This window comes from Macaca nemestrina, chromosome 9 (assembly GCF_043159975.1).
Source record: "Macaca nemestrina isolate mMacNem1 chromosome 9, mMacNem.hap1, whole genome shotgun sequence".
Taxonomy (NCBI): domain Eukaryota; kingdom Metazoa; phylum Chordata; class Mammalia; order Primates; family Cercopithecidae; genus Macaca; species Macaca nemestrina.
Window position 1 is genome coordinate 108,840,043 of NC_092133.1, and position 14,274 is coordinate 108,854,316.

The 14,274-nt window shown below is 44.0% G+C and overlaps 1 protein-coding gene and 1 long non-coding RNA gene across 24 annotated transcripts in view; one reads left to right on the forward strand and one right to left on the reverse strand.

Moving 5' to 3' along the window:
- LOC105495962 (cAMP responsive element modulator) overlaps positions 1-5,453 on the reverse strand; it is an 88,201-nt gene extending 82,748 nt beyond the window's left edge. For 15 of the 22 annotated variants that reach the window (XM_011765922.2, XM_011765921.2, XM_071070210.1 and 12 more), the window contains exon 1: positions 5,107-5,453. The gene's annotated coding sequence lies outside the window, so the exon portion shown is untranslated. Of the gene's footprint in view, positions 1-4,732; positions 5,051-5,106 lie in introns of those variants that run through there. The other 7 variants (XM_024797348.2, XM_024797343.2, XM_071070202.1 and 4 more) reach the window with 5 other exon arrangements.
- Positions 5,454-5,544: 91 nt separating this feature from the next.
- Positions 5,545-14,274, forward strand: part of LOC105495963 (uncharacterized) — a 31,282-nt gene continuing 22,552 nt past the window's right edge. The window contains exons 1-4 of one of the 2 annotated variants that reach the window (XR_011608144.1): positions 5,545-5,708; positions 11,119-11,294; positions 12,697-12,789; positions 13,161-13,210. This is a non-coding gene — a long non-coding RNA (uncharacterized lncRNA). The remainder of the gene's footprint in view (positions 5,709-11,118; positions 11,295-12,696; positions 12,790-13,160; positions 13,211-14,274) is intronic. The other variant, XR_011608145.1, reaches the window with a different exon arrangement.

The window sequence follows — 14,274 nt, forward strand, 5'->3', positions numbered from 1 at the left end:
ACCTGTATCTTTCTAAGTGCAGAAACATGCCTAATTTTACTCCTCCAGAAATTTTTAAGAGTAAAAACATTCTAAGCACCCATATTCAGTAATATAGGTCTTTATGTATGATATAGTTGCCACAATTCCAAGGGTGGACACTTTCACCATAATCAATGCTAGGATATAAATTCCAGTTAAAACCATTTCTAAGCCAAAAAAAAAAAAAAATCATTTTTTGTGCTATAAATGAAAACATTGAGGTTAAGAATATAAACAAAACTATCTGCTATTTTTTTTTTTTTTTTTTTTTTTTTTTGAGACGGAGTCTCCCTCTGTCGCCCAGGCTGGAGTGCAGTGGCGCAATCTCGGCTCACTGCAAGCTCCGCCTCCCGGGTTCACGCCATTCTCCTGCCTCAGCCTCCCGAGTAGCTGGGACTACAGGCGCCCACAACCGCGCCCGGCTAATTTTTTGTATTTTTAGTAGAGACGGGGTTTCACCGTGGTCTCGATCTCCTGACCTTGTGATCCGCCCGCCTCGGCCTCCCAAAGTGCTGGGATTACAGGCGTGAGCCACCGCGCCCGGCCACTATCTGCTATTTTGCTATTCTAAGATGGATGATTTAAGTCTTCTATGTTTAAAAAAATACAAAAAAAAATCTTTACTAAGATAACTTTGAAGACACTGAGTTTATTTTGTGAAATTCTCAAGGAAAATATTAGCATTACATTAGCTCCACTCTTAAACGTTCACAGGATTTTACTAATATCTTGACATTTAATTGGCCTGGTTATACTACTGTTTAGAAAACATGCACAAAGATACTTCTCATTTGTGGAGAACTGATGAGGCTTCAAAAAAGTCTAACAAGAGGATGAGTTGCTAGTAAGGTTTTCTTAGAGGTAAGCATCCTTCCTGACCAATGAGATAGTTATTTAAGCAGTCTTTAAGCAAAACTACCATACAGTTTTGTAGCCTATGCATTTCCTCTACTTACAAAAACTACTTCACACACATGTTGCCAGTAATTTCCTCTATCACTCCTAGGAAGGCCTGTCATGAAATGTGCAAATAGATATCATTTTACTTTGTAAACCTTACTATAACTGAACTACAGTTATGCTTCACTTAATAATGGGGATACGTTCTTAGAAATATTAGGCAACTTCATTCTGCGAACGTTATAAACTGCTCTTAAACAAACCAAGATGGCGTAACCGACTACACACTTATGCCAAATGGGATAGCCTGTTGCTCCTAGGCTACAAAACCTGTACAGCATGTTACTGTACTATATACTGCAGGTGATCAGAACACAGTGGAATGTATTTGTGTGTCGAAACATACCTAAACATAGAAAAGGTAATACTCTGCCCTCTGACATTAGGACAGCTAGGACATCACTAAGTGACAGGAATTCTTCAGCTCCATTATAATCTTAACGGACATACATATGGTCCATCATTGATCAAAACATCATTATTCAGTGCACTAAGATTTAAGGCATTTTCATAAGTAATATTAACAAAAATTTCCACTAATGATATCCTTAGGTTTTCTTCTTTGTTCTTGCTTATTCTCTACTGGATATACAGTATCAGAAAATGAAAACCTATGAGTAAAAGCATTTATTCTTAACAGCAGTCTTTACTGTGGAGCTCCCATTGCAAAAGGTATTTAAAATGTATTGTCGGCCGGGCGCGGTGGCTCAAGCCTGTAATCCTAGTACTTTGGGAGGCCGAGAGGGGCGGATCACGAGGTCAGGAGATCGAGACCATCCTGGCTAACACGGTGAAACCCCGTCTCTACTAAAAATACAAAAAAATTAGCTGGGTGTGGTGGTAGGCACCTGTAGTCCAAGCTACTCAGGAGGCTGAGGCAGGAGAATGGCGTGAACCCAGGGGGGCGGAGCTTGCAGTGAGCCGAGATGGCGCTACTGCACTCCAGCCTGGGGCACAGAGCAAGACTCAGTCTCAAAAAAATAAATAAATAAATAAATAAAATAAAATGTATTGTCTAAAAGGAGATTATTAACGTAATTATTTAAAATGTTCATTTCTACCTATTGCGTAATGAGATACATCTTTCCTAAAATGGGTGGTTTTTTGTTTGTTTTGTTTTGTTTCTGAGACAGAGTTTCGCTCCTGTTGCCCAGGCTGGAGTGCAATGGCTTGATCTCGCCTCACTGCACCTTCTGCCTTCTGGGTTCAAGCGATTCTCCAGCCTCGCCAGCCTCAGCCTGCTGAGTAGCTGGAATTACAGGCATGGGCCACCATGCCCAGCTAATTTTGTATTTTTAATAGAGACAGGGTTTCTCCATGTTGGTTAGGCTGGTCTTGAACTCCCGACCTCAGGTGATCCGCCTGCCTCAGCCTCCCAAAATGCTGGGATTACAGGCATGAGCCTCCACGCCCAGCCTAAAATGGGTATTTTTTTAAGTTCCTGTGTTGATAATATCAAAACTGTATTCAATGTACAATAATAATTCTTTTCAAAGCTGACTTTTACATACGGAATCCATCAGTTTACTTAAGTAGAAACAATAAAATTCGGCATTTCAGGCTTATTTCCTTATCAATGTTGATAAGGAAATATAAAAATACTGGTTCTAAAACTGCTCTAAAAAATAGCGTCTCTCAGTGGTTCAGCTATTACTTGCACTGCTCAGTTTTAAGAAGTCTGTCTAAAAGGAACAGGACATTTGAGAGCTCTTCAGTAGGACTATCCACTTCAACAATAAACCTAGCTCAATCTTCTGACCCAATACTTAATTTGCAGGGAATACAACTTGGGAGAAAATACAACTTCAGAAACATATCTCTATATTGGTAAAGATTCAGTCAGGATTCCTTATGTACGTTAATAATGCAAAACTTTTCCCTACTTTTCATGAAATGGTCATAACCCTAAGCAAGATTTTGTATTTTGATTACGCAGTGACTCACCTGAGCATGAAACTGGAATACAGCCTATTAACTATGGATTCGAGAGTTTAAAATTCAGAAAGTAGAAGTAAATTTCATTAACTTTCACGGACAATGCAAAAACAAAAAGACTAAAAATAAAAATGTCCTCTGTGTTTACGCATTAAATAAAAATTTATTCATATACTGTCACCAAAATATGTACACAAACATCACCGTAATTACAACTTCACACTCACCAAAATGATTCCATATCCATCACCAACTCACTGGGAAAGTATGTGTTATATTCATCTATTTACAGATTCGCCAAAGTCGTGTGTATACTGACGATGCTTTAAGTGTTTACTCATTCAGGATCAAAACCATTTTAATATATTTGTTAAAGTTGTGTCGGGATCAATACATAGTTCTTTAAACATCAGTTTTAATACTTAGCATTTATTGGCCAAACATATTGCGTGCAAGCCTTCCTTTGGGAAAAAAATTACTTTAGATTGAAAGACTTTAAGACTACTATGACTTAGGAAGGGAAAGTTTGTTATCCAAAAACAGAATCAAGACTAAGAAAAAAAGGCCGGGTGCGATGGCTCACGCCTGTAATCCCAGCACTTTGTGAGGCCGAAGCGGGCGGATCACTAGGTCAGGAGATCGAGACCATCCTGGCTAACACAGTGAAATCCCGTCCCTACTAAAAATACAAAACATTAGCCAGGCGTGGTGGCGGGCGCCTGTAGTCTCAGCTACTCGGGAGGCTGAGGCAGGAGAATGGCATGAACCCGGGATGCGGAGCTTGCAGTGAGCCGAGATCGTGCCACTGCACTCCAGCCTGGGCGCCAGAGCGAGACCCTGTCTCAAAAAAAAAAAAAAAACTAGGAAAAAAACGTGGTGCTCAAAGCAAAAGCAAAACAAAACAGCGTTGTTTATTAATGTAATCTGATACAATGTTCATAGCGGACCTCTCACTGTTCAATCTAGGTTTTTGTGTCAAGGGAAAGGTGCACTCTCATCCGCCCGGCAAATTAAATAGAAAAGAAAACTGAGTCGCGTACATAAACCACACTGTTAAACGGGCTCTTTCAGTTTCAATGACACTTTGAGACTGGCCTTGTAAGTCACAATTTCTTAAAATGTGATTACAAACTGACAGCTGCTTCACTGAGCAGCATGCAGGAAACCCCTAAGTGATTTCAAACTCAGGTATCTGATATACAAATAAAACGCAACAGGATTAAGAAACATGTTGAGGCTGGGCGCGGTGGCTCACGCCTGTAATCCCAGCACTTTGGGAGGCCGAGGTGGGTGGAAAGTCAGGAGTTCGAGACCAGCCTGACCAACATGGTAAAAGCCCCAGCTCTACTAAAAATACAAAAATTAGCCAGGCGTGGTGCCGCATGCCTGTAATCCCAGCTACTCGGAAGGCTGAAGCAAGAGAATCGCTCGAACCCAGCAGGCAGACGCTGCAGTGAGCTGAGATCATGCCGCTCGCTGCATTCCAGCCTGGGTAACAGAGCAAAACTGTCTCAAAAAAAAAAAAAAAGAAGCATGTTTAATAATGTGTTTATTCCCCAAATTCAGCAGGCTCTGGAAACCTTACCAGATGGCCCTAAAAAGGTAAGACTCAGACAGAAGGGAAAATGCGCCATTCGAGAGCGGTCGCGGCTCTGCCCTTCCCTCTCCTGAGATTGCCCGCGCCCGGGACCGAATGACTCAGCTACGAGGCCCTCCGGCCGGGTTTTGGGAAAAACGGGCTGCGTTCGCTGAAGTTTGAACTGAGCTCGCAAAGTGGGGCAGAGGCGCTGTGGGCACTGAAATCCGAAGTCCTTACTTCTGGCTTCCTTTTCCTTTTCCGAGTTAAACCGCTCCCCTGAGCCGCAAGGCTCTCTCAGGGCGGATTTTCCAACTCGTCCCAAGTTCGCGAGGAGGCAGGCGGGTCCCGGGGCAGCTGAGATGACCAAGCGGGCGTGGGCCGAGAAGGCAGCGGCCACGGGGGCGCCAAGCGAGGGGCCGCGTCAGGTGAACTCGCGGCTTCCCCGCCAAACCTCCGCCCGGCTCCAGGGTCCCGGCCCGCCACCCACGGCTCCGCTCGGCCTCCGCTGCTCCACCGCCCCCGGCTCCGCTCCGCCTCCTGCCTCCACCTCCGCCTCCTGCGCCGCGTCGCCGGCTGCTGGGTCTCGGGGCCGGGGCTGGCGCACCACTTACCCGCCGCAAAGGGATTTACGTAGCGGACCTCGTCACTGATTACGGACGCGAGGAGGTGGAGACGGCGAGCCCGACCGCCGCTCAGCAGCGGCGCCGCCGCCCAGCAACCCGGCGCCGGCAGCGGCCCCACGTAGTCCCCACGTCAGCTCTGATGCGGTAGCCGCGGCCTCCCTGCCGACCCCGGACCAAAAGTAGCGCTGCAGCCGACGGAACCGCGTCCTCCCGCCCCGCCCTCCCCTCCCCCACGCCGGGACGGCCTCCCGGGGGACGCCCCGAGGAAAAATCCAGGCTCGAACTCCGCCCCCTGCCGGCCGCCAGCAGGAGTGAGGCGCCACAATCCAACAATGAAATGGAACGGGGGAGGGGCGGCGGGAAGGAGCGGATCAGGGGGCGGGGCCTAGGGGTGGGGAGAAGTAAGGTCAGGGGGCGGGGCCAAGAGGAGGAACTAGCCTGGAGGTGGGGCGGAAGGTAGGGGCCGGGGGAAGGCTGGAAATCGAAAGCTGGCCTTGCCGCGCCGCGCCGCGCCGCGCCGCGCGTGCGCCGGAAGTCCAATGATTTGTCAGCCAGAGTAACGGCTGTCGCCAGGTCCTCAGGGTCTCGAGGTCAGTTTCTTCCTAAAGCCGCCAACCCCAAGCCAAGATCCGCGAGCGTCTCACCTCTATCCAGGCCGGACTGCAGTGGTGTGATCTCGGCTCTGCAACGTCTATCTCCCCAGGCTCAAGTGATCCTCCCGCCTCAGCCTCCTGAGTAGCTGGGACTACGGGCGTGCTTCTTCTGACTTTTAAAAGCTGTCTACATGCCTTAACTAGAGGCCCTTTTCCTCTGTCTTCACAGCCAGTCACAGCTGGTTGAGTCCTTCTCCAAAGGAAGCTTGAGCTCCTGAGACAATTCACCTGCTTCTTAGGGTCGTTTCTTGCAGTTTATCCCAGTGTTTGACTGGAAATGCTCCGCATGCCGGGCGCGCTGGCTCAGGCCTGTAATCCCAACACTTCGGGAGGCCAAGGTGGGAGGATCGCTTGAGCCCAGGAGACTAGCCTAGGGAACACAGTGAGACCCCATCTCTCTTTTTTTTTTTTTTAAGTTTAGAAAGGTCGGCCTGGGGCTCACGCCTGTAATCCCAGCATTTTGGGAGGCAGACATGGGCAGATCACTTGAGGTCAGGAGCAGCCTGGCCAACATGGTGAAACCCCATCTCTACTAAAAATACAAAAATTAGCCGGGAGTGGTGGCAGACACCTGTAGTCCCAGCTGCTTGGGAGGCTAAGGCAAGAGAATCGCTTGAACCTGGGAGGTCAAGGCTGCAGTGAGCTGAGAGATCGTTCCACTGCACTCCAGCCTGGGTGACAGAGCAAGGCTCCATCTCAAAAAAAAAAATTAATGAGATGTCAGGAATAAAGAATAGCAGCATGGTTATAGAGTACAGTAGGTCGTCACTTAACGATAGGTTCTTAGAAACCATGATTTTTAGCCTAACAACTTACAGCAGGTCCACAAAAAAACATTTCATTCAATGTTGTCTTCATTTCATTATAATATTGATGACAAAAATCGGTTTCATTGTACATTGTTTAACTGAAAACAAGTTTCTAAGAAGCTATTGACAATGTTAAGTGAGGATTTATTGTATTCTTTCATATCAGTTACTGTAGTGTCAGTGTTTTCATAATTTTCACTGAGCAGGACCTAATCTAAATCCAATCTGAACCTTTGTTCAAATCTAATTTTCATAGGTCAAAGGGAATTGTGTCCACAACAATTGTCTGTGTAACAGAAGTTCATATGAATCAAAAAGAATCAAAGGAACGGCAATTTCTTATTTGCAAAGTATTTTCTCTACTGTTTCCTTTCTTGTCAGTATTTTACTCCCATATGTATGTAGTCTTAATTATAAAATTCAGAAAGCACAAACCATATTTTTTTGTTCATCTGGTTTTTTTACAAAGATCAGTACTAGAGGTGAGATACACATAAGCCCATCAGTTCATGGCCTCTGCTATCCCCTTGACATAAGATGTAATAGACTTAAAAAACCATGCAGTTGGATCTGGGTTTAAATGTATGCTTGTTAGCTGTGGGCAAGTTTCCTATCCTCTTAAGGGAAGCATAAGATTTTAAAATGGGAAGAAAAATAGTACCTACCTGTTAGGGTTATTATAGATTTTAAAAAAACATCTGCCATAAGATAAGTACTTAAAAACCTAGTCATGTTTGTGTTAGTCCAGTGTCTAGCTTTTGGGGCTCCTCACCTAGGTGACAGTTAATTCTCTGGTGGGGAGGGACAAGTAGGTCACCTACTTTTCTGAGAAAATACAGGCTGTCAGTCACACCCTTATCCTCCCTCCTCACTTCAAAATAACTTCAACTTTCCCTCCCTTTCTGGGTCGGGAGGAGCGCCTCTTTTCCTTTCCAAATCCAACTGTAAGTTAGATGTCATTTCTTTCCCATATCAGATCTTGCTCAATTACCACGAGTATACCTGCAGCTTTTTTCTTCCTCTTGGCTCCTTCATTCCCTACAAATGTGTATCTTGCCTCTTGAAAACTGTTGGCACTGCTAACCCTATAAGGAAGGCCACAGAGTTGCCAATTCCAGGTTGTACATTTACATTTCGTTTTTTGCCCATTTGCTTACTGCTCCATCCCTTGCCATCCCCTCACCATCAGATTTCTCAAGAGAGGAAGGCAAGGCAGGGGCTGTATTCACTTCCTCACCACCCACTCGTTTGTTATTTCCTGCCAAATTTTTGCTCTCTTCCCTCTCTTTTTTTTTTTTTTTTTTTTTTTTTTTTGAGACGGAGTCTCGCTGTGTCACCCAGGCTGGAGTGCAGTGGTGAGATCTCGGCTCACTGCAAGCTCCGCCTCCCGGGTTTACGCCATTCTCCTGCCTCAGCCTCCGAGTAGCTGGGACTACAGGCGCCCGCCACCACGCCCGGCTAGTTTTTTGTATTTTTAGTAGAGACGGGGTTTCACCATGTTAGCCAGGATGGTCTCGATCTCCTGACTTCGTGATCCACCCGCCTCGGCCTCCCAAAGTACTGGGATTACAGGCTTGAGCCACCGCGCCCGGCCCTCTCTTTTTTTTTTTAACTTAATTTTTATTTTTATTTTTATTTTTATTTATTTTTTTTTTTTTGAGACGGAGTCTCGCTCTGTCGCCCAGGCTGGAGTGCAGTGGCGCGATCTCGGCTCACTGCAAGCTCCGCCTCCCGGGTTCACGCCATTCTCCTGCCTCAGCCTCCCGAGTAGCTGGGACTACAGGCGCCCACAACCGCGCCCGGCTAATTTTTTGTATTTTTAGTAGAGACGGGGTTTCACCGTGGTCTCGATCTCCTGACCTTGTGATCCGCCCGCCTCGGCCTCCCAAAGTGCTGGGATTACAGGCGTGAGCCACCGCGCCCGGCAACTTAATTTTTATTTTTATATGTAGACATGGGGCCTCATTGTTGCCCAGGCTAGTCGGGAACTCCTGGGCTTAAGCAATCCTTCCACTTTGGCCTCTGAAAGTGCTGGGATTATAGGCATGAGCCATTGCACTTGGAATGATTACTAAATCTGTCCCCTTTCTGATTACTAAATCTGATGACTTTTTCTCATTTTTCATTCTACTTGACCTATTTTCCTCATCTGATACTACCAATGACTGCTGCCTTCTTTTTTAAATGTATTTACTTAGAGGCAGAGTCTCGCTCTGTCACCCAGGTTAGAGTGCAGTGGTGCAATCATAGCTCATTCAGCTTCAAATTCCTGGTCTAAAGCAATCCTCCCATCTCGGCTTCCCAAAGTGTTCGGATTACAGGCATAAGCCTGCCGCCTTCTTAATATAGTCTCCCTCCTGAATTTTCATGATACTTGGCTCTCATGGTTTCACTCATCTTTGTCTCCCTAGTGTAGACAGTTACTAATTTTCTGTCCTTGGACATCATCTTCTATACTGTCCTCAAACAGTATTTTCCTTAGTTATCTAATCATACCCATTTTTTTGAAAGATAATTCTAGCATTTATACCCAAAGCTTCCAAATTCATTCATTAGCACCAGATCACATTTTCGAACACCTAACAGTTCTCACTTCCGAGGCCCATGAGTGTTTCCAACTCATAGGTTCAAAACTACATGTCTCGTCTTCTTCCCCTTTCATACCTGAATCTTGATTTTTTATTGTTGTTTTGGCAATGTTAATGGCACTTTTCAGCTCCTTGTCATCCTGCCTCTACACCTTGAAATCATTTTGGTCGTTCGTCTACTCATGTCATTCAGGAGCCACATAGAAAATATTTTGAAGTGCCTGCTATGTTCCAGGCCCTGTGCTAAATGCTAAGTGTTGTTGCTTTTGCCTGTAGAAACTTGCACCCATCCCTTTTTTTTTATTCCCACTATTACCTGTCTGGTACTTCCAGTATAGTTCATCCTAAGCATTTCTGTTTGATTCATTTTCCTTAGATATAGCTCTGGTAATATGATTTCTCTTCTTAAAAAATCTACAGTGACTAGGAGGGACTGAAACTTAAGGAACAGAAGTGAAAGGAGATTGTGAATTATCTTTGGTGGCCTCTTGAATTGTGTACTGCAAGAGTGCTTTACATATTTTAAAAATAAATGACATTTTAATTGAAGCAAAAACTCCAGTGAGATGTTATTAGCTAACAGAGTACAACTAAGTTTGGCATGAAGTCATTTGTTTTGTTTTGTTTTTTGTATGTTTTGTTTATTTGTAGATAGGATCTTACTCTGTCACCCTGGCTGGAGTGCAGTGGTGCTGTCACAGCTCACTGCAGTCTTGACCTTCCAGGCTCAAGCCATCCTCCCACCTCAGCCTCCTGAGTAGCTAGGACTATAGGTGTGCACCATCATGCCTGTCTAATTTTATTTTTTTTTGTATAGGTGGCTTCTCTAAAATGGGGATATTGGCCAGGCACGGTGGCCCACGCCTATAATTCTAGCACATTGGGAGGCCAAGGCAAGCAGATCACTTGAGGCGAGGAGTTTGAGAACAAACAGACTGGCCAATATGGCAAAACCCCATCTCTACTAAAAATACAAAAATTAACCAGGCATGATGGAGCATGCCTGTTATCCCAGCTACTTAGGAGCCCGAGGCATGTGAACCACTTGAACCCAGGGGGTGGAGGTTGCAGTGAGCCGAGATTGTGCCAGTGCACTCCAGCCTGGGCAATGGAGCAAGACTCTATCTCAAAAAAAATAAATAAATAAAATAAAATAAGGATATTATTACTACCTGCCTCACAAGTTACATGAATTAAATTAATGCATGTAAAGCACTAAATAAATGTAAGCTATAATTATTATTTTATGACTTGGCAAAGTTTCTTTGTTGACTTGTGTGAAATCTGACAACTTAGAAATCAAAATAAACCCCTTTGTTTTATAAATTAGAGAGTAGAGGCTGAGAGGTTTCAAAATGTCCTTTGGCTAGTAGATATAGTAATATTAGGACTAGAACCCCGAACTTGTGACTTTTAACCCTGTACTCTTTCTTTTCTCTAGACCACAGATCCCAAGATTTAGCATTTTTCAAATGACTATCCTATTTTGTTTATTTTACTAATTTAATACAGAGAAAAACTAGAAAATGGATTCACCTTAAAAGCATTTCTACGCAGGCCCTTTCTATTCAAACTTTAGGATTTGAGACTTACAAAGATAGTGTGCCCAATTTAAATATTTGAGAAAGGTAAAAACAAGTTAGTATAATATGTGCTTGATTTATGATGTCTTTGATTTGCGATTTGGCAAAAAATGTTTCGTTCTATTAGAGAGTTAACAGTTCTATGTTCCAACATGGGAAATACCATTTTGTGTGTGTGTTTACGTGCTTTTGGTTTTTAACTTTGGTAAACTTAAACCTCTAAATCTGATGTGCTCTGTGCTCAGGAAACTACTTAGAACTATCGCTAAAGGATATTGTAATAAAAACCCAGGTTACTGAATTATTTAAAACTATAAGATTGCAGTCGTTAAACTAAACTAATTTTTATTTTATTTATTTGAGACAGGGTCTTGTTCTGTCACCTAGGCTGGAGTACAGTAGTGTGATCATGGTTCACTGCAGCCTCAACCTCCTGGACTCAAGCAGTCGTCCCACCTCTGCTGACCAAGTAGCTGGGACTACAGACATGTGCCACCGTGCCTCACTAAGGGAGAAGAAAGGCATAAGGAAAAGAGGAAGATTGTTATTATCAATATATTTCGTATTGGAAAAGGGCTCCATGCCACATTTTTGTTCTGTGGCCTTAGCCCCTCTCTCAGCCTAGTTTTCTTTAGCTGTAGAGCAGGGATCCTAGTACTGACTTCATAAAGTGTTTGTGAAGAAGAATACGTTAGCGAATAACATAAAGGTTTTAATACAGTGCATATCTTACAGCCTGGCCAACATGGCGAAACCCTGTCTCTACTAAAAATACAAAAAATCAGCTGGGCGTGGTGGTTTGCCCCTAGTCCCTGTTACTTGGGAGGCTGAGGTGGGAGAATCAATTGACCCTGGGAGGTGGGGTTTGCAGTGAGCTGAGATCGTGCCACAGCACTCCAGCCTGGGTGACAGAGTGAGTGAGACTCCACCCCAAAAGAATAAATAAATAAAGCCTATCTTCCGGCCAGGATATAAACTCCATGGATGGCATCTGTCTCATTTAACACTGTTTCCCCTAGAATTGCCTATAGGAAGACATGACATTATGGGGAATGCATTAAGTAGCTCCCAACATGGTCATGTGCTCCCTTTAGGACTAAGATACTATTATTAAATAAATCATGGAAAAATGAACTTGAAAAGGGATATGAAGGATTAGCCAGTAAGTCTACGTAAAACATAAGGGAACTATATCCATAGTACCTTATATATAAAATGCCTTATTTTTCAGCATTCTTTTTTTTCGTTATTGTTTTTTTGAGACAGGATCTCTTACTCTATGGCCCAGGTTGGATTGCAGTGGTATGATCTTGGCTCACTCGGCCTCAACCTCCTGGGCTCACGCAATCCTCCCACTTCAGCCTTCCGAGTAGCTGGGACTACAGGCGCGTATCACCATGCCAGGCTAATTTTTGTATTTTCCTATAGGGGGTTTCCACCATGTCATCCAGGCTGGTCTTGAACTCCTGGGCTCAAGCGATCTGCCTGCCTTGGCCTCTCAAATTGCTGAGATTCACAGGCATGAGCCCAGCCATTTTTCAGCACATTCTTTTTTTTTTTTTTTTTGAGACTGAGTCTCGCTCTGTCGCCCAGGCTGGAGTGCTGTGGCCGGATCTCAGCTCACTGCAAGCTCCGCCTCCCGGGTTCCCGCCATTCTCCTGCCTCAGCCTCCCGAGTAGCTGGGACTACAGGCGCCCGCCACCTCGGCCGGCTAGTTTTTTGTATTTTTTAGTAGAGACGGGGTTTCACTGTGTTAGCCAGGATGGTCTCGATCTCCTGACCTCGTGATCCGCCCGTCTCGGCCTCCCAAAGTGCTGGGATTACAGGCTTGAGCCACCGCGCCCGGCTTTCAGCACATTCTTTAGGCAATTTCTTTTCAGTATTTTAGAGTAATAAGTACTCTAAGTTCTTGGTCTTCATAAATTGACAACCTCTTATTTTGTAGGTTATAGTGCCATCATGTGGATACTTTGTTTTCTTCAAATAAAATGTAACTTTTTATAATAGAAACTAGAAAACCCAGCCATCCCACACCCAGGTAGGACAATTTATATTTTATGTTATTTATTTATTGAGACAAATTCTCCCTCTGTCACCCAGGCTGGAGTGCAGTGGTGCAGTCTCAGTTTACTGCAACCTCTGCCTCCCAGGCTCAAGCGATCCTTCAACTCAGCCTCCTTAGTAGCTGACATCATAAGCATAAGCCACTGTGCCCAGCCTGGCATGACAATTAATTTGGTATTTGTGTCTAAGCCTTTCTGTGTACAGATTCACTCACTTCTATATCTGAGTTTTTAATATACAAAATTGGAAATGATCATTTAGATGATAAAATAAATCTGAATACCATAGCTTGATAATACATGCAGTCCCTATAGATGATCAGTTTTCTCTCTCTCTGGATACTAGGCTGTGCAAAGAAATTGGAGCCAAAGGTTTTTTTGCCATGTTCTGAAAAGGTAAGAATAAAAAATAAATATTAATGTATAGAGCCAAAAGAGTGACCTCAGACTGGCTTATATTGCTCAGAGAGCAATACAGTCTAAGGAAAAGAATTTCAAAAAATAACCTCCCTGGGCTGGGCAAGGTGGCCCGTGCCTGTAATCTCAACACAGGTTGAGGTAGGAGGCCTAAGTGGGAGGACTGCTTGAAGCCAGGAGTTCAAGATCAGCCTGGGCAACATAGTGAAATCCTATCTTTACCAAAAAATTGAAAAATGAGCCAGACGTGGTGGCATACCTGTAGTCCCAGCTAAGTGGAAAGCTGAGGCAGGAGGATCCCTTGGGTCTAGGAGTTTGTGCCACTGGACTATAACCTGGATAACAGAGTGAGACCCTGTCTCTATAAGTAAATAAACAAATAAATAAAATTAATTTTAAAACCTCCCTAAAAATTATAGTATGCCTAGATATATGAACACCAAAATATTTGTGTTAAAAACTGGGTGTGTTGATTTTCACAGAGAGCTAAAAATTAGTCCATAATACACTTAATATTAACTGACATCCACCAGAGACTAAACGTGGTAAAATTATATGGCTCGAGCAATTCCACAATGCAAATGGAGATCCACAGAAATAGAGAGTTGGACCGTTAGAATTCTTTTTCTAACTTTGTTTGGTATTTACCTCCTTTTTAAGATAAAATAACTGAACCAATAAAGACAGGTACTTTAAAGCTGAAACTGAGCCTTACCTCCTCCAAGATTCAGAATGTGGTTGAAAATGTCCCTTGAATTTCCGAATTACACAATTATTTAACAAACTTTGAATATTATTTGTTTGGCTGCTATGTGTAGGCAAAGAAAATGTGAGCCAGAGAGACTCCATCCAATGTTAGATAAAAGGAACATGCAGGGAGCATTGGAAAACATCAACCTTTAAGGAGTAGGTCGGAAAAAAAGAACCAGCCAAGACATTTGGAAATGTGGTGTGTCAGTGTGGATTGGCCAGCCTGTGCCTGGGGGCCCCACTATCCCCCTATTCTTTCCCTTTACCTCTTCATCAGTTGCAGTGGCTGGAGT